The 19935-nt window shown below is 47.6% G+C and overlaps 4 non-coding genes across 4 annotated transcripts; all 4 read left to right on the forward strand.

Moving 5' to 3' along the window:
* The first annotated feature begins 5230 nt into the window (after positions 1-5230).
* TRNAY-GUA (transfer RNA tyrosine (anticodon GUA)) lies at positions 5231-5303 on the forward strand. Its single transcript has one exon. It is a non-coding gene; the product is annotated as a tRNA-Tyr (tRNA).
* Positions 5304-9354: 4051 nt separating this feature from the next.
* On the forward strand, positions 9355-9427 carry TRNAY-GUA (transfer RNA tyrosine (anticodon GUA)). Its single transcript has one exon. It is a non-coding gene; the product is annotated as a tRNA-Tyr (tRNA).
* A 3610-nt stretch (positions 9428-13037) lies between these two features.
* TRNAY-GUA (transfer RNA tyrosine (anticodon GUA)) lies at positions 13038-13110 on the forward strand. The gene has a single exon. It is a non-coding gene; the product is annotated as a tRNA-Tyr (tRNA).
* A 3462-nt stretch (positions 13111-16572) lies between these two features.
* Positions 16573-16645, forward strand: TRNAK-CUU (transfer RNA lysine (anticodon CUU)). The gene has a single exon. It is a non-coding gene; the product is annotated as a tRNA-Lys (tRNA).
* Positions 16646-19935: the final 3290 nt, after the last annotated feature.

Here is a 19935-nt window from a genome sequence, read left to right on the forward strand (position 1 = left end):
TAAAAAGGCAAAGTTTTTCCACAATACCTGACGAACATTTAATTTCTGGGCTTCCGTGGCGCAATGGTTAGCGCGTTCAGCTGTTAACCGAAAGGTTGGTGGTTCGAGCCCACTCGGGAGCGGTGTTATGGGATCTCAAATGTAACGTAAAAAGTCAGAGTTTTTCCACAATACCTGACGAACATTTAATTATTGGGCTTCCGTGGCGCAATGGTTAGCGCGCAGCGCGTTGAGCTGTTAACCGAAAGGTTGGTGTTTCGAGCCCACCCGGGAGAGGTGTTGTGGGGTCTCAGATGAAGTGTGAAAAGTCATAACTTTTCCACAATACCTGACAACCATTTAATTTCTGAGCTTCCGTGGCTCAATGGTTAGCGCGTTCGGCTGTTAACCAATAGGTTGGTGGTTCGAGCCCACCCGGGAGCGGTGTTATGGGATCTCAAATGTAACGAAAAAAGTCAGAGTTTTTCCACAATACCTGACGAACATTTAATTTTTGGGCTTCCGTGGCGCAATAGTTAGCGCGTTCAGCTGTTAACCGAAAGGTTGGTGGTTCGAGCCCACCCAGGAGAGGTGTTGTGGGGTCTCAAATGTAACGTAAAAAGTCAGAGTTTTTCCACAATATCTGACGAACATTTAATTTTTGGGCTTCCGTGGCGCAATGGTTAGCGCGTTCAGCTGTTAACCGAAAGGTTGGTGGTTCGAGCCCACCCGGGAGAGGTGTTGTGGGGTCTCAAAAGTAAAGTAAAAAGTCAGAGTTTTTCCACAATACCTGACGAACATTTAATTTTTGGGCTTCCGTGGCGCAATGGTTAGCGCGTTCAGCTGTTAACCGAAAGGTTGGTGGTTCGAGCCCACCCGGGAGCGGTGTTGTGAAGTCTCAAATGTAACGTAAAAAGGCAAAGTTTTTCCACAATACCTGACCAACATTTAATTTCTGGGCTTCCGTGGCGCAATGGTTAGCGCGTTCAGCTGTTAACCGAAAGGTTGGTGGTTCGAGCCCACTCGGGAGCGGTGTTATGGGATCTCAAATGTAACGTAAAAAGTCAGAGTTTTTCCACAATACCTGACGAACATTTAATTATTGGGCTTCCGTGGCGCAATGGTTAGCGCGCAGCGCGTTGAGCTGTTAACCGAAAGGTTGGTGTTTCGAGCCCACCCGGGAGAGGTGTTGTGGGGTCTCAGATGAAGTGTGAAAAGTCATAACTTTTCCACAATACCTGACAACCATTTAATTTCTGAGCTTCCGTGGCTCAATGGTTAGCGCGTTCGGCTGTTAACCGAAAGGTTGGTGGTTCGAGCCCACCCGGGAGCGGTGTTGTGAAGTCTCAAATATAACGTAAAAAGGCAAAGTTTTTCCACAATATCTGACGAACATTTAATTTTTGGGCTTCCGTGGCGCAATGGTTAGCGCGTTCAGCTGTTAACCGAAAGGTTGGTGGTTCGAGCCCACCCGGGAGAGGTGTTGTGGGGTCTCAAAAGTAAAGTAAAAAGTCAGAGTTTTTCCACAATACCTGACGAACATTTAATTTTTGGGCTTCCGTGGCGCATTTTTTAGCGCGTTCAGCTGTTAACCGAAAGGTTGGTGGTTCGAGCCCACCCGGGAGAGGTGTTGTGGGGTCTCAGATGTAGCGTGAAAAGTCTTAACTTTTCCACAATACCTGACAACCATTTAATTTCTGAGCTTCCGTTTCTCAATGGTTAGCGCGCTCGGCTGTTAACCAATAGGTTGGTTGTTCGAGCCCACCCGGTAGCGGTGTTATGGGATCTCAAATGTAACGTAAAAAGTCAGAGTTTTTCCACAATACCTGACGAACATTTAATTTTTGGGCTTCCGTGGCGCAATGGTTAGTGCGTTCGGCTGTTAACCGAAAGGTTGGTGGTTCGAGCCCACCCGGGAGCGGTGTTGTGAAGTCTCAAATGTAACGTAAAAAGGCAAAGTTTTTCCACAATACCTGACGAACATTTAATTTCTGGGCTTCCGTGGCGCAATGGTTAGCGCGTTCAGCTGTTAACCGAAAGGTTGGTGGTTCGAGCCCACCCGGGAGCGGTGTTGTGAAGTCTCAAATGTAACGTAAAAAGGCAAAGTTTTTCCACAATACCTGACGAACATTTAATTTCTGGGCTTCCGTGGCGCAATGGTTAGCGCGTTCAGCTGTTAACCGAAAGGTTGGTGGTTCGAGCCCACCCGGGAGCGGTGTTGTGAAGTCTCAAATGTAACGTAAAAAGGCAAAGTTTTTCCACAATACCTGACGAACATTTAATTTCTGGGCTTCCGTGGCGCAATGGTTAGCGCGTTCAGCTGTTAACCGAAAGGTTGGTGGTTCGAGCCCACTCGGGAGCGGTGTTATGGGATCTCAAATGTAACGTAAAAAGTCAGAGTTTTTCCACAATACCTGACGAACATTTAATTATTGGGCTTCCGTGGCGCAATGGTTAGCGCGCAGCGCGTTGAGCTGTTAACCGAAAGGTTGGTGTTTCGAGCCCACCCGGGAGAGGTGTTGTGGGGTCTCAGATGAAGTGTGAAAAGTCATAACTTTTCCACAATACCTGACAACCATTTAATTTCTGAGCTTCCGTGGCTCAATGGTTAGCGCGTTCGGCTGTTAACCAATAGGTTGGTGGTTCGAGCCCACCCGGGAGCGGTGTTATGGGATCTCAAATGTAACGAAAAAAGTCAGAGTTTTTCCACAATACCTGACGAACATTTAATTTTTGGGCTTCCGTGGCGCAATAGTTAGCGCGTTCAGCTGTTAACCGAAAGGTTGGTGGTTCGAGCCCACCCAGGAGAGGTGTTGTGGGGTCTCAAATGTAACGTAAAAAGTCAGAGTTTTTCCACAATATCTGACGAACATTTAATTTTTGGGCTTCCGTGGCGCAATGGTTAGCGCGTTCAGCTGTTAACCGAAAGGTTGGTGGTTCGAGCCCACCCGGGAGAGGTGTTGTGGGGTCTCAAAAGTAAAGTAAAAAGTCAGAGTTTTTCCACAATACCTGACGAACATTTAATTTTTGGGCTTCCGTGGCGCAATGGTTAGCGCGTTCAGCTGTTAACCGAAAGGTTGGTGGTTCGAGCCCACCCGGGAGCGGTGTTGTGAAGTCTCAAATGTAACGTAAAAAGGCAAAGTTTTTCCACAATACCTGACCAACATTTAATTTCTGGGCTTCCGTGGCGCAATGGTTAGCGCGTTCAGCTGTTAACCGAAAGGTTGGTGGTTCGAGCCCACTCGGGAGCGGTGTTATGGGATCTCAAATGTAACGTAAAAAGTCAGAGTTTTTCCACAATACCTGACGAACATTTAATTATTGGGCTTCCGTGGCGCAATGGTTAGCGCGCAGCGCGTTGAGCTGTTAACCGAAAGGTTGGTGTTTCGAGCCCACCCGGGAGAGGTGTTGTGGGGTCTCAGATGAAGTGTGAAAAGTCATAACTTTTCCACAATACCTGACAACCATTTAATTTCTGAGCTTCCGTGGCTCAATGGTTAGCGCGTTCGGCTGTTAACCAATAGGTTGGTGGTTCGAGCCCACCCGGGAGCGGTGTTATGGGATCTCAAATGTAACGAAAAAAGTCAGAGTTTTTCCACAATACCTGACGAACATTTAATTTTTGGGCTTCCGTGGCGCAATAGTTAGCGCGTTCAGCTGTTAACCGAAAGGTTGGTGGTTCGAGCCCACCCAGGAGAGGTGTTGTGGGGTCTCAAATGTAACGTAAAAAGTCAGAGTTTTTCCACAATATCTGACGAACATTTAATTTTTGGGCTTCCGTGGCGCAATGGTTAGCGCGTTCAGCTGTTAACCGAAAGGTTGGTGGTTCGATCCCACCCGGGAGAGGTGTTGTGGGGTCTCAAAAGTAAAGTAAAAAGTCAGAGTTTTTCCACAATACCTGACGAACATTTAATTTTTGGGCTTCCGTGGCGCATTTTTTAGCGCGTTCAGCTGTTAACCGAAAGGTTGGTGGTTCGAGCCCACCCGGGAGAGGTGTTGTGGGGTCTCAGATGTAGCGTGAAAAGTCTTAACTTTTCCACAATACCTGACAACCATTTAATTTCTGAGCTTCCGTTTCTCAATGGTTAGCGCGCTCGGCTGTTAACCAATAGGTTGGTTGTTCGAGCCCACCCGGTAGCGGTGTTATGGGATCTCAAATGTAACGTAAAAAATCAGAGTTTTTCCACAATACCTGACGAACATTTAATTTTTGGGCTTCCGTGGCGCAATGGTTAGTGCGTTCGGCTGTTAACCGAAAGGTTGGTGGTTCGAGCCCACCCGGGAGCGGTGTTGTGAAGTCTCAAATGTAACGTAAAAAGGCAAAGTTTTTCCACAATACCTGACGAACATTTAATTTCTGGGCTTCCGTGGCGCAATGGTTAGCGCGTTCAGCTGTTAACCGAAAGGTTGGTGGTTCGAGCCCACTCGGGAGCGGTGTTATGGGATCTCAAATGTAACGTAAAAAGTCAGAGTTTTTCCACAATACCTGACGAACATTTAATTATTGGGCTTCCGTGGCGCAATGGTTAGCGCGCAGCGCGTTGAGCTGTTAACCGAAAGGTTGGTGTTTCGAGCCCACCCGGGAGAGGTGTTGTGGGGTCTCAGATGAAGTGTGAAAAGTCATAACTTTTCCACAATACCTGACAACCATTTAATTTCTGAGCTTCCGTGGCTCAATGGTTAGCGCGTTCGGCTGTTAACCAATAGGTTGGTGGTTCGAGCCCACCCGGGAGCGGTGTTATGGGATCTCAAATGTAACGAAAAAAGTCAGAGTTTTTCCACAATACCTGACGAACATTTAATTTTTGGCCTTCCGTGGCGCAATGGTTAGCGCGTTCGGCTGTTAACCGAAAGGTTGGTGGTTCGAGCCCACCCGGGAGCGGTGTTGTGAAGTCTCAAATATAACGTAAAAAGGCAAAGTTTTTCCACAATACCTGACGAACATTTAATTTTTGGGCTTCCGTGGCGCAATGGTTAGCGCGTTCGGCTGTTAACCGAAAGGTTGGTGGTTCGAGCCCACCCGGGAGCGGTGTTGTGAAGTCTCAAATATAACGTAAAAAGGCAAAGCTTTTCCACATTACCTGACGAACATTTAATTTTTGGGCTTCCGTGGTGCAATGGTTAGCGCGTTCGGCTGTTAACCAATAGGTTGGTGGTTCGAGCCCACCCAGTAACGATGTTATGGGTTCTCAAATGTAACGTAAAAAGTCAAGAGTTTTTCCACAATACCTGACGAACATTTAATTTTTGGGCCTCCGTGGCGCAATGGTTAGCGCGTTCAGCTGTAAACCGAAAGGTTGGTGGTTCGAGCCCACTCGGGAGCGGTGTTATGGGATCTCAAATGTAACGTAAAAAGTCAGAGTTTTTCCACAATACCTGACGAACATTTAATTATTGGGCTTCCGTGGCGCAATGGTTAGCGCGCAGCGCGTTGAGCTGTTAACCGAAAGGTTGGTGTTTCGAGCCCACCCGGGAGAGGTGTTGTGGGGTCTCATATGAAGCGTGAAAAGTCATAACTTTTCCACAATACCTGACAACTATTTACTTTCTGAGCTTCCGTGGCTCAATGGTTAGCGCGTTCGGCTGTTAACCAATAGGTTGGTGGTTCGAGCCCACCCGGGAGCGGTGTTATGGGATCTCAAATGTAACGTAAAAAGTCAGAGTTTTTCCACAATACCTGACGAACATTTAATTTTTGGGCTTCCGTGGCGCAATGGTTAGCGCGTTCGGCTGTTAAACGAAAGGTTGGTGGTTCGAGCCCACCCGGGAGTGGTGTTGTGAAGTCTCAAATGTAACGTAAAAAGGCAAAGTTTTTCCACAATACCTGACGAACATTTATTTTTTGGGCTTCCGTGGCGCAATGGTTAGCGTGTTCGGCTGTTAACCGAAAGGTTGGTGGTTCGAGCCCACCCGGGAGAGGTGTTGTGGGGTCTCAAAAGTAACGTAAAAAGTCAGAGTTTTTCTACAATACCTGACGAACATTTAATTTTTGGGCTTCCGTGGCGCATTTCTTAGCGCGTTCAGCTGTTAACCGAAAGGTTGGTGGTTCGAGCCCACCCGGAAGCGGTGTTTTGGGATCTCAAATGTAACGTAAAAAGTCAGAGTTTTTCCACAATACCTGACAACCATTCAATTTCTGAGCTTCCGTGGCTCAATGGTTAGCGCGTTCAGCTGTTAACCGAAAGGTTGGTGGTTCGAGCCCACCCAGAAGAGGTGTTGTGGGGTCTCAAATGTAACGTAAAAAGTCAGAGTTTTTCCACAATACCTGACGAACATTTAATTTTTGGGCTTCCGTGGCGCAATGGTTAGTGCGTTCGGCTGTTAACCGAAAGGTTGGTGTTTCGAGCCCACCCGGGAGAGGTGTTGTGGGGTCTCAGATGAAGCGTGAAAAGTCATAACTTTTCCACAATACCTGACAACCATTTAATTTCTGAGCTTCCGTGGCTCAATGGTTAGCGCGTTCGGCTGTTAACCAATAGGCTGGTGGTTCGAGCCCACCCGGGAGCGGTGTTATGGGATCTCAAATGTAACGTAAAAAGTCAGAGTTTTTCCACAATACCTGACGAACATTTAATTTTTGGGCTTCCGTGGCGCAATGGTTAGCGCGTTCGGCTGTTAAACGAAAGGTTGGTGGTTCGAGCCCACCCGGGAGCGGTGTTATGGGATCTCAAATGTAACGAAAAAAGTCAGAGTTTTTCCACAATACCTGACGAACATTTAATTTTTGGGCTTCCGTGGCGCAATGGTTAGCGCGTACGGCTGTTAACCGAAAGGTTGGTGGTTCGAGCCCACCCGGGAGCGGTGTTGTGAAGTCTCAAATATAACGTAAAAAGGCAAAGTTTTTCCACAATACCTGACGAACATTTAATTTTTGGGCTTCCGTGGTGCAATGGTTAGCGCGTTCGGCTGTTAACCGAAAGGCTGGTGGTTCGAGCCCACCCGGGAGTGGTGTTGTGAAGTCTCAAATGTAACGTAAAAAGGCAAAGTTTTTCCACAATACCTGACGAACATTTATTTTTTGGGCTTCCGTGGCGCAATGGTTAGCGTGTTCGGCTGTTAACCGAAAGGTTGGTGGTTCGAGCCCACCCGGGAGCGGCGTTATGGGATCTCAAATGTAACGTAAAAAGTCAGGGTTTTTCCACAATACCTAACGAACATTTACTTTTTGGGCTTCCGTGGCGCAATGGTTAGCGCATTCAGCTGTTAACCGAAAGGTTGGTGGTTCGAGCCCACCCGGGAGAGGTGTTGTGGGGTCTCAAAAGTAACGTAAAAAGTCAGAGTTTTTCTACAATACCTGACGAACATTTAATTTTTGGGCTTCCGTGGCGCATTTCTTAGCGCGTTCAGCTGTTAACCGAAAGGTTGGTGGTTCGAGCCCACCCGGAAGCGGTGTTTTGGGATCTCAAATGTAACGTAAAAAGTCAGAGTTTTTCCACAATACCTGACAACCATTCAATTTCTGAGCTTCCGTGGCTCAATGGTTAGCGCGTTCAGCTGTTAACCGAAAGGTTGGTGGTTCGAGCCCACCCAGGAGAGGTGTTGTGGGGTCTCAAATGTAACGTAACAAGTCAGAGTTTTTCCACAATACCTGACGAACTTTTAATTTTTGGGCTTCCGTGGTGCAATGGTTAGCGCGTTCGGCTGTTAACCGAAAGGCTGGTGGTTCGAGCCCACCCGGGAGTGGTGTTGTGAAGTCTCAAATGTAACGTAAAAAGGCAAAGTTTTTCCACAATACCTGACGAACATTTATTTTTTGGGCTTCCGTGGCGCAATGGTTAGCGTGTTCGGCTGTTAACCGAAAGGTTGGTGGTTCGAGCCCACCCGGGAGCGGCGTTATGGGATCTCAAATGTAACGTAAAAAGTCAGGGTTTTTCCACAATACCTAACGAACATTTACTTTTTGGGCTTCCGTGGCGCAATGGTTAGCGCATTCAGCTGTTAACCGAAAGGTTGGTGGTTCGAGCCCACCCGGGAGAGGTGTTGTGGGGTCTCAAAAGTAACGTAAAAAGTCAGAGTTTTTCTACAATACCTGACGAACATTTAATTTTTGGGCTTCCGTGGCGCATTTCTTAGCGCGTTCAGCTGTTAACCGAAAGGTTGGTGGTTCGAGCCCACCCGGAAGCGGTGTTTTGGGATCTCAAATGTAACGTAAAAAGTCAGAGTTTTTCCACAATACCTGACAACCATTCAATTTCTGAGCTTCCGTGGCTCAATGGTTAGCGCGTTCAGCTGTTAACCGAAAGGTTGGTGGTTCGAGCCCACCCAGGAGAGGTGTTGTGGGGTCTCAAATGTAACGTAACAAGTCAGAGTTTTTCCACAATACCTGACGAACTTTTAATTTTTGGGCTTCCGTGGCGCAATGGTTAGTGCGTTCGGCTGTTAACCGAAAGGTTGGTGTTTCGAGCCCACCCGGGAGAGGTGTTGTGGGGTCTCAGATGAAGCGTGAAAAGTCATAACTTTTCCACAATACCTGACAACCATTTAATTTCTGAGCTTCCGTGGCTCAATGGTTAGCGCGTTCGGCTGTTAACCAATAGGCTGGTGGTTCGAGCCCACCCGGGAGCGGTGTTATGGGATCTCAAATGTAACGTAAAAAGTCAGAGTTTTTCCACAATACCTGACGAACATTTAATTTTTGGGCTTCCGTGGCGCAATGGTTAGCGCGTTCGGCTGTTAAACGAAAGGTTGGTGGTTCGAGCCCACCCGGGAGCGGTGTTATGGGATCTCAAATGTAACGAAAAAAGTCAGAGTTTTTCCACAATACCTGACGAACATTTAATTTTTGGGCTTCCGTGGCGCAATGGTTAGCGCGTACGGCTGTTAACCGAAAGGTTGGTGGTTCGAGCCCACCCGGGAGCGGTGTTGTGAAGTCTCAAATATAACGTAAAAAGGCAAAGTTTTTCCACAATACCTGACGAACATTTAATTTTTGGGCTTCCGTGGTGCAATGGTTAGCGCGTTCGGCTGTTAACCGAAAGGCTGGTGGTTCGAGCCCACCCGGGAGTGGTGTTGTGAAGTCTCAAATGTAACGTAAAAAGGCAAAGTTTTTCCACAATACCTGACGAACATTTATTTTTTGGGCTTCCGTGGCGCAATGGTTAGCGTGTTCGGCTGTTAACCGAAAGGTTGGTGGTTCGAGCCCACCCGGGAGCGGTGTTGTGAAGTCTCAAATATAACGTAAAAAGGCAAAGCTTTTCCACATTACCTGACGAACATTTAATTTTTGGGCTTCCGTGGTGCAATGGTTAGCGCGTTCGGCTGTTAACCAATAGGTTGGTGGTTCGAGCCCACCCAGTAGCGATGTTATGGGTTCTCAAATGTAACGTAAAAAGTCAAGAGTTTTTCCACAATACCTGACGAACATTTAATTTTTGGGCCTCCGTGGCGCAATGGTTAGCGCGTTCAGCTGTAAACCGAAAGGTTGGTGGTTCGAGCCCACTCGGGAGCGGTGTTATGGGATCTCAAATGTAACGTAAAAAGTCAGAGTTTTTCCACAATACCTGACGAACATTTAATTATTGGGCTTCCGTGGCGCAATGGTTAGCGCGCAGCGCGTTGAGCTGTTAACCGAAAGGTTGGTGTTTCGAGCCCACCCGGGAGAGGTGTTGTGGGGTCTCAGATGAAGCGTGAAAAGTCATAACTTTTCCACAATACCTGACAACTATTTACTTTCTGAGCTTCCGTGGCTCAATGGTTAGCGCGTTCGGCTGTTAACCAATAGGTTGGTGGTTCGAGCCCACCCGGGAGCGGTGTTATGGGATCTCAAATGTAACGTAAAAAGTCAGAGTTTTTCCACAATACCTGACGAACATTTAATTTTTGGGCTTCCGTGGCGCAATGGTTAGCGCGTTCGGCTGTTAAACGAAAGGTTGGTGGTTCGAGCCCACCCGGGAGTGGTGTTGTGAAGTCTCAAATGTAACGTAAAAAGGCAAAGTTTTTCCACAATACCTGACGAACATTTATTTTTTGGGCTTCCGTGGCGCAATGGTTAGCGTGTTCGGCTGTTAACCGAAAGGTTGGTGGTTCGAGCCCACCCGGGAGCGGCGTTATGGGATCTCAAATGTAACGTAAAAAGTCAGGGTTTTTCCACAATACCTAACGAACATTTACTTTTTGGGCTTCCGTGGCGCAATGGTTAGCGCATTCAGCTGTTAACCGAAAGGTTGGTGGTTCGAGCCCACCCGGGAGAGGTGTTGTGGGGTCTCAAAAGTAACGTAAAAAGTCAGAGTTTTTCTACAATACCTGACGAACATTTAATTTTTGGGCTTCCGTGGCGCATTTCTTAGCGCGTTCAGCTGTTAACCGAAAGGTTGGTGGTTCGAGCCCACCCGGAAGCGGTGTTTTGGGATCTCAAATGTAACGTAAAAAGTCAGAGTTTTTCCACAATACCTGACAACCATTCAATTTCTGAGCTTCCGTGGCTCAATGGTTAGCGCGTTCAGCTGTTAACCGAAAGGTTGGTGGTTCGAGCCCACCCAGAAGAGGTGTTGTGGGGTCTCAAATGTAACGTAAAAAGTCAGAGTTTTTCCACAATACCTGACGAACATTTAATTTTTGGGCTTCAGTGGCGCAATGGTTAGTGCGTTCGGCTGTTAACCGAAAGGTTGGTGTTTCGAGCCCACCCGGGAGAGGTGTTGTGGGGTCTCAGATGAAGCGTGAAAAGTCATAACTTTTCCACAATACCTGACAACCATTTAATTTCTGAGCTTCCGTGGCTCAATGGTTAGCGCGTTCGGCTGTTAACCAATAGGCTGGTGGTTCGAGCCCACCCGGGAGCGGCGTTATGGGATCTCAAATGTAACGTAAAAAGTCAGGGTTTTTCCACAATACCTAACGAACATTTACTTTTTGGGCTTCCGTGGCGCAATGGTTAGCGCATTCAGCTGTTAACCGAAAGGTTGGTGGTTCGAGCCCACCCGGGAGAGGTGTTGTGGGGTCTCAAAAGTAACGTAAAAAGTCAGAGTTTTTCTACAATACCTGACGAACATTTAATTTTTGGGCTTCCGTGGCGCATTTCTTAGCGCGTTCAGCTGTTAACCGAAAGGTTGGTGGTTCGAGCCCACCCGGAAGCGGTGTTTTGGGATCTCAAATGTAACGTAAAAAGTCAGAGTTTTTCCACAATACCTGACAACCATTCAATTTCTGAGCTTCCGTGGCGCAATGGTTAGCGCGTACGGCTGTTAACCGAAAGGTTGGTGGTTCGAGCCCACCCGGGAGCGGTGTTGTGAAGTCTCAAATATAACGTAAAAAGGCAAAGTTTTTCCACAATACCTGACGAACATTTAATTTTTGGGCTTCCGTGGTGCAATGGTTAGCGCGTTCGGCTGTTAACCGAAAGGCTGGTGGTTCGAGCCCACCCGGGAGTGGTGTTGTGAAGCCTCAAATGTAACGTAAAAAGGCAAAGTTTTTCCACAATACCTGACGAACATTTATTTTTTGGGCTTCCGTGGCGCAATGGTTAGCGTGTTCGGCTGTTAACCGAAAGGTTGGTGGTTCGAGCCCACCCGGGAGCGGCGTTATGGGATCTCAAATGTAACGTAAAAAGTCAGGGTTTTTCCACAATACCTAACGAACATTTACTTTTTGGGCTTCCGTGGCGCAATGGTTAGCGCATTCAGCTGTTAACCGAAAGGTTGGTGGTTCGAGCCCACCCGGGAGAGGTGTTGTGGGGTCTCAAAAGTAACGTAAAAAGTCAGAGTTTTTCTACAATACCTGACGAACATTTAATTTTTGGGCTTCCGTGGCGCATTTCTTAGCGCGTTCAGCTGTTAACCGAAAGGTTGGTGGTTCGAGCCCACCCGGAAGCGGTGTTTTGGGATCTCAAATGTAACGTAAAAAGTCAGAGTTTTTCCACAATACCTGACAACCATTCAATTTCTGAGCTTCCGTGGCTCAATGGTTAGCGCGTTCAGCTGTTAACCGAAAGGTTGGTGGTTCGAGCCCACCCAGGAGAGGTGTTGTGGGGTCTCAAATGTAACGTAACAAGTCAGAGTTTTTCCACAATACCTGACGAACTTTTAATTTTTGGGCTTCCGTGGCGCAATGGTTAGTGCGTTCGGCTGTTAACCGAAAGGTTGGTGTTTCGAGCCCACCCTGGAGAGGTGTTGTGGGGTCTCAGATGAAGCGTGAAAAGTCATAACTTTTCCACAATACCTGACAACCATTTAATTTCTGAGCTTCCGTGGCTCAATGGTTAGCGCGTTCGGCTGTTAACCAATAGGCTGGTGGTTCGAGCCCACCCGGGAGCGGTGTTATGGGATCTCAAATGTAACGTAAAAAGTCAGAGTTTTTCCACAATACCTGACGAACATTTAATTTTTGGGCTTCCGTGGCGCAATGGTTAGCGCGTTCGGCTGTTAAACGAAAGGTTGGTGGTTCGAGCCCACCCGGGAGCGGTGTTATGGGATCTCAAATGTAACGAAAAAAGTCAGAGTTTTTCCACAATACCTGACGAACATTTAATTTTTGGGCTTCCGTGGCGCAATGGTTAGCGCGTACGGCTGTTAACCGAAAGGTTGGTGGTTCGAGCCCACCCGGGAGCGGTGTTGTGAAGTCTCAAATATAACGTAAAAAGGCAAAGTTTTTCCACAATACCTGACGAACATTTAATTTTTGGGCTTCCGTGGTGCAATGGTTAGCGCGTTCGGCTGTTAACCGAAAGGCTGGTGGTTCGAGCCCACCCGGGAGTGGTGTTGTGAAGTCTCAAATGTAACGTAAAAAGGCAAAGTTTTTCCACAATACCTGACGAACATTTATTTTTTGGGCTTCCGTGGCGCAATGGTTAGCGTGTTCGGCTGTTAACCGAAAGGTTGGTGGTTCGAGCCCACCCGGGAGCGGTGTTGTGAAGTCTCAAATATAACGTAAAAAGGCAAAGCTTTTCCACATTACCTGACGAACATTTAATTTTTGGGCTTCCGTGGTGCAATGGTTAGCGCGTTCGGCTGTTAACCAATAGGTTGGTGGTTCGAGCCCACCCAGTAGCGATGTTATGGGTTCTCAAATGTAACGTAAAAAGTCAAGAGTTTTTCCACAATACCTGACGAACATTTAATTTTTGGGCCTCCGTGGCGCAATGGTTAGCGCGTTCAGCTGTAAACCGAAAGGTTGGTGGTTCGAGCCCACTCGGGAGCGGTGTTATGGGATCTCAAATGTAACGTAAAAAGTCAGAGTTTTTCCACAATACCTGACGAACATTTAATTATTGGGCTTCCGTGGCGCAATGGTTAGCGCGCAGCGCGTTGAGCTGTTAACCGAAAGGTTGGTGTTTCGAGCCCACCCGGGAGAGGTGTTGTGGGGTCTCAGATGAAGCGTGAAAAGTCATAACTTTTCCACAATACCTGACAACTATTTACTTTCTGAGCTTCCGTGGCTCAATGGTTAGCGCGTTCGGCTGTTAACCAATAGGTTGGTGGTTCGAGCCCACCCGGGAGCGGTGTTATGGGATCTCAAATGTAACGTAAAAAGTCAGAGTTTTTCCACAATACCTGACGAACATTTAATTTTTGGGCTTCCGTGGCGCAATGGTTAGCGCGTTCGGCTGTTAAACGAAAGGTTGGTGGTTCGAGCCCACCCGGGAGTGGTGTTGTGAAGTCTCAAATGTAACGTAAAAAGGCAAAGTTTTTCCACAATACCTGACGAACATTTATTTTTTGGGCTTCCGTGGCGCAATGGTTAGCGTGTTCGGCTGTTAACCGAAAGGTTGGTGGTTCGAGCCCACCCGGGAGCGGCGTTATGGGATCTCAAATGTAACGTAAAAAGTCAGGGTTTTTCCACAATACCTAACGAACATTTACTTTTTGGGCTTCCGTGGCGCAATGGTTAGCGCATTCAGCTGTTAACCGAAAGGTTGGTGGTTCGAGCCCACCCGGGAGAGGTGTTGTGGGGTCTCAAAAGTAACGTAAAAAGTCAGAGTTTTTCTACAATACCTGACGAACATTTAATTTTTGGGCTTCCGTGGCGCATTTCTTAGCGCGTTCAGCTGTTAACCGAAAGGTTGGTGGTTCGAGCCCACCCGGAAGCGGTGTTTTGGGATCTCAAATGTAACGTAAAAAGTCAGAGTTTTTCCACAATACCTGACAACCATTCAATTTCTGAGCTTCCGTGGCTCAATGGTTAGCGCGTTCAGCTGTTAACCGAAAGGTTGGTGGTTCGAGCCCACCCAGAAGAGGTGTTGTGGGGTCTCAAATGTAACGTAAAAAGTCAGAGTTTTTCCACAATACCTGACGAACATTTAATTTTTGGGCTTCCGTGGCGCAATGGTTAGTGCGTTCGGCTGTTAACCGAAAGGTTGGTGTTTCGAGCCCACCCGGGAGAGGTGTTGTGGGGTCTCAGATGAAGCGTGAAAAGTCATAACTTTTCCACAATACCTGACAACCATTTAATTTCTGAGCTTCCGTGGCTCAATGGTTAGCGCGTTCGGCTGTTAACCAATAGGCTGGTGGTTCGAGCCCACCCGGGAGCGGTGTTATGGGATCTCAAATGTAACGTAAAAAGTCAGAGTTTTTCCACAATACCTGACGAACATTTAATTTTTGGGCTTCCGTGGCGCAATGGTTAGCGCGTTCGGCTGTTAAACGAAAGGTTGGTGGTTCGAGCCCACCCGGGAGCGGTGTTATGGGATCTCAAATGTAACGAAAAAAGTCAGAGTTTTTCCACAATACCTGACGAACATTTAATTTTTGGGCTTCCGTGGCGCAATGGTTAGCGCGTACGGCTGTTAACCGAAAGGTTGGTGGTTCGAGCCCACCCGGGAGCGGTGTTGTGAAGTCTCAAATATAACCTAAAAAGGCAAAGTTTTTCCACAATACCTGACGAACATTTAATTTTTGGGCTTCCGTGGTGCAATGGTTAGCGCGTTCGGCTGTTAACCGAAAGGCTGGTGGTTCGAGCCCACCCGGGAGTGGTGTTGTGAAGTCTCAAATGTAACGTAAAAAGGCAAAGTTTTTCCACAATACCTGACGAACATTTATTTTTTGGGCTTCCGTGGCGCAATGGTTAGCGTGTTCGGCTGTTAACCGAAAGGTTGGTGGTTTGAGCCCACCCGGGAGCGGCGTTATGGGATCTCAAATGTAACGTAAAAAGTCAGGGTTTTTCCACAATACCTAACGAACATTTACTTTTTGGGCTTCCGTGGCGCAATGGTTAGCGCATTCAGCTGTTAACCGAAAGGTTGGTGGTTCGAGCCCACCCGGGAGAGGTGTTGTGGGGTCTCAAAAGTAACGTAAAAAGTCAGAGTTTTTCTACAATACCTGACGAACATTTAATTTTTGGGCTTCCGTGGCGCATTTCTTAGCGCGTTCAGCTGTTAACCGAAAGGTTGGTGGTTCGAGCCCACCCGGAAGCGGTGTTTTGGGATCTCAAATGTAACGTAAAAAGTCAGAGTTTTTCCACAATACCTGACAACCATTCAATTTCTGAGCTTCCGTGGCTCAATGGTTAGCGCGTTCAGCTGTTAACCGAAAGGTTGGTGGTTCGTGCCCACCCAGGAGAGGTGTTGTGGGGTCTCAAATGTAACGTAACAAGTCAGAGTTTTTCCACAATACCTGACGAACTTTTAATTTTTGGGCTTCCGTGGCGCAATGGTTAGTGCGTTCGGCTGTTAACCGAAAGGTTGGTGTTTCGAGCCCACCCGGGAGAGGTGTTGTGGGGTCTCAGATGAAGCGTGAAAAGTCATAACTTTTCCACAATACCTGACAACCATTTAATTTCTGAGCTTCCGTGGCTCAATGGTTAGCGCGTTCGGCTGTTAACCAATAGGCTGGTGGTTCGAGCCCACCCGGGAGCGGTGTTATGGGATCTCAAATGTAACGTAAAAAGTCAGAGTTTTTCCACAATACCTGACGAACATTTAATTTTTGGGCTTCCGTGGCGCAATGGTTAGCGCGTTCGGCTGTTAAACGAAAGGTTGGTGGTTCGAGCCCACCCGGGAGCGGTGTTATGGGATCTCAAATGTAACGAAAAAAGTCAGAGTTTTTCCACAATACCTGACGAACATTTAATTTTTGGGCTTCCGTGGCGCAATGGTTAGCGCGTACGGCTGTTAACCGAAAGGTTGGTGGTTCGAGCCCACCCGGGAGCGGTGTTGTGAAGTCTCAAATATAACGTAAAAAGGCAAAGTTTTTCCACAATACCTGACGAACATTTAATTTTTGGGCTTCCGTGGTGCAATGGTTAGCGCGTTCGGCTGTTAACCGAAAGGCTGGTGGTTCGAGCCCACCCGGGAGTGGTGTTGTGAAGTCTCAAATGTAACGTAAAAAGGCAAAGTTTTTCCACAATACCTGACGAACATTTATTTTTTGGGCTTCCGTGGCGCAATGGTTAGCGTGTTCGGCTGTTAACCGAAAGGTTGGTGGTTCGAGCCCACCCGGGAGCGGCGTTATGGGATCTCAAATGTAACGTAAAAAGTCAGGGTTTTTCCACAATACCTAACGAACATTTACTTTTTGGGCTTCCGTGGCGCAATAGTTAGCGCATTCAGCTGTTAACCGAAAGGTTGGTGGTTCGAGCCCACCCGGGAGAGGTGTTGTGGGGTCTCAAAAGTAACGTAAAAAGTCAGAGTTTTTCCACAATACCTGACGAACATTTAATTTTTGGGCTTCCGTGGCGCATTTCTTAGCGCGTTCAGCTCTTAACCGAAAGGTTGGTGGTTCGAGCCCACCCGGAAGCGGTGTTTTGGGATCTCAAATGTAACGTAAAAAGTCAGAGTTTTTCCACAATACCTGACAACCATTCAATTTCTGAGCTTCCGTGGCTCAATGGTTAGCGCGTTCAGCTGTTAACCGAAAGGTTGGTGGTTCGAGCCCACCCAGGAGAGGTGTTGTGGGGTCTCAAATGTAACGTAAAAAGTCAGAGTTTTTCCACAATACCTGACGAACATTTAATTTTTGGGCTTCCGTGGCGCAATGGTTAGTGCGTTCGGCTGTTAACCGAAAGGTTGGTGTTTCGAGCCCACCCGGGAGAGGTGTTGTGGGGTCTCAGATGAAGCGTGAAAAGTCATAACTTTTCCACAATACCTGACAACCATTTAATTTCTGAGCTTCCGTGGCTCAATGGTTAGCGCGTTCGGCTGTTAACCAATAGGCTGGTGGTTCGAGCCCACCCGGGAGCGGTGTTATGGGATCTCAAATGTAACGTAAAAAGTCAGAGTTTTTCCACAATACCTGACGAACATTTAATTTTTGGGCTTCCGTGGCGCAATGGTTAGCGCGTTCGGCTGTTAAACGAAAGGTTGGTGGTTCGAGCCCACCCGGGAGCGGTGTTATGGGATCTCAAATGTAACGAAAAAAGTCAGAGTTTTTCCACAATACCTGACGAACATTTAATTTTTGGGCTTCCGTGGCGCAATGGTTAGCGCGTACGGCTGTTAACCGAAAGGTTGGTGGTTCGAGCCCACCCGGGAGCGGTGTTGTGAAGTCTCAAATATAACGTAAAAAGGCAAAGTTTTTCCACAATACCTGACGAACATTTAATTTTTGGGCTTCCGTGGTGCAATGGTTAGCGCGTTCGGCTGTTAACCTAAAGGTTGGTGGTTCGAGCCCACCCGGGAGCGGTGTTGTGAAGTCTCAAATGTAACGTAAAAAGGCAAAGTTTTTCCACAATACCTGACGAACATTTAATTTTTGGGCTTCCGTGGCGCAATGGTTAGCGCGTTCAGCTGTTAACCGAAAGGTTGGTGGTTCGAGCCCACCCGGGAGCGGGGTTACGGGATCTCAAATGTAACGTAAAAAGTCAGGGTTTTTCCACAATACCTGACGAACATTTAATTTTTGGGCTTCCGTGGCGCAATGGTTAGCGCGTTAAGCTGTTAACCGAAAGGTTGGTGGTTCGAGCCCACCCGGGAGAAGTGTTGTGGGGTCTCAAATGTAACGTAAAAAGTCAGAGTTTTTCCACAATACCTAACGAACATTTAATTTTTGGGTTTCCATGGCGCATTTTTTAGCGCGTTCGGCTGTTAACCGAAAGGTTGGTGTTTCGAGCCCACCCGGGAGAGGTGTTGTGGGGTCTCAGATGAAGCGTGAAAAGTCATAACTTTTCCACAATACCTGACAACCATTTAATTTCTGAGCTTCCGTGGCTCAATGGTTAGCGCGTTCGGCTGTTAACCAATAGGCTGGTGGTTCGAGCCCACCCGGGAGCGGTGTTATGGGATCTCAAATGTAACGTAAAAAGTCAGAGTTTTTCCACAATACCTGACGAACATTTAATTTTTGGGCTTCCGTGGCGCAATGGTTAGCGCGTTCGGCTGTTAAACGAAAGGTTGGTGGTTCGAGCCCACCCGGGAGCGGTGTTATGGGATCTCAAATGTAACGAAAAAAGTCAGAGTTTTTCCACAATACCTGACGAACATTTAATTTTTGGGCTTCCGTGGCGCAATGGTTAGCGCGTACGGCTGTTAACCGAAAGGTTGGTGGTTCGAGCCCACCCGGGAGCGGTGTTGTGAAGTCTCAAATATAACGTAAAAAGGCAAAGTTTTTCCACAATACCTGACGAACATTTAATTTTTGGGCTTCCGTGGTGCAATGGTTAGCGCGTTCGGCTGTTAACCTAAAGGTTGGTGGTTCGAGCCCACCCGGGAGCGGTGTTGTGAAGTCTCAAATGTAACGTAAAAAGGCAAAGTTTTTCCACAATACCTGACGAACATTTAATTTTTGGGCTTCCGTGGCGCAATGGTTAGCGCGTTCAGCTGTTAACCGAAAGGTTGGTGGTTCGAGCCCACCCGGGAGCGGGGTTACGGGATCTCAAATGTAACGTAAAAAGTCAGGGTTTTTCCACAATACCTGACGAACATTTAATTTTTGGGCTTCCGTGGCGCAATGGTTAGCGCGTTAAGCTGTTAACCGAAAGGTTGGTGGTTCGAGCCCACCCGGGAGAAGTGTTGTGGGGTCTCAAATGTAACGTAAAAAGTCAGAGTTTTTCCACAATACCTAACGAACATTTAATTTTTGGGTTTCCATGGCGCATTTTTTAGCGCGTTCAGCTGTTAACCGAAAGTTTGGTGGTTCGAGCCCAACCGGGAGAGGTGTTGTGGGGTCTCAGATATAGCGTGAAAAGTCATAACTTTTCCACAATACCTGACAACCATTCAATTTCTGAGCTTCCGTGGCTCAATGGTTAGCGCGTTAGGCTGTTAACCAATAGGTTGGTGGTTCGAGCCCACCCGGGAGCGGTGTTATGGGATCTCAAATGTAACGTAAAAAGTCAGAGTTTTTCCACAATACCTGACGAACATTTAATTTTTGGGCTTCCGTGGCGCAATGGTTAGCGCGTTCAGCTGTTAACCGAAAGGTTGGTGGTTCGAGCCCACCCGGGAAAGGTGTTGTGGGGTCTCAAAAGTAACGTAAAAAGTCAGAGTTTTTCCACAATACCTGACGAACATTTAATTTTTGGGCTTCCGTGGCGCATTATTTAGCGCGTTCAGCTGTTAACCGAAAGTTTGGTGGTTCGAGCCCACCCGGGAGAGGTGTTGTGGGGTCTCAGATGTAGCGTGAAAAGTCATAACCTTTCCACAATACCTGACAACCATTCAATTTCTGAGCTTCCGTGGCTCAATGGTTAGCGCGTTAGGCTGTTAACCAATAGGTTGGTGGTTCGAGCCCACCCGGGAGCGGTGTTATGGGATCTCAAATGTAACGTAAAAAGTCAGAGTTTTTCCACAATACCTGACGAACATTTAATTTTCGGGCTTCCGTGGCGCAATGGTTAGCGCGTTCAGCTGTTAACCGAAAGGTTGGTGGTTCGAGCCCACCCGGGATAGGTGTTGTGGGGTCTCAAAAGTAACGTAAAAAGGCAAAGTTTTTCCACAATACCCGACGAACATTTATTTTTTGGGCTTCCGTGGCGCAATGGTTAGTGCGTTCGGCTGTTAACCGAAAGGTTGGTGTTTCGAGCCCACCCGGGAGAGGTGTTGTGGGGTCTCAGATGAAGCGTGAAAAGTCATAACTTTTCCACAATACCTGA

The sequence above is a fragment of the Phalangium opilio genome, unplaced genomic scaffold (genome assembly GCF_054372755.1).
Source record: "Phalangium opilio isolate 3A_F unplaced genomic scaffold, DU_Popi_V2 ptg000505l_1, whole genome shotgun sequence".
Lineage (NCBI taxonomy): Eukaryota > Metazoa > Arthropoda > Arachnida > Opiliones > Phalangiidae > Phalangium > Phalangium opilio.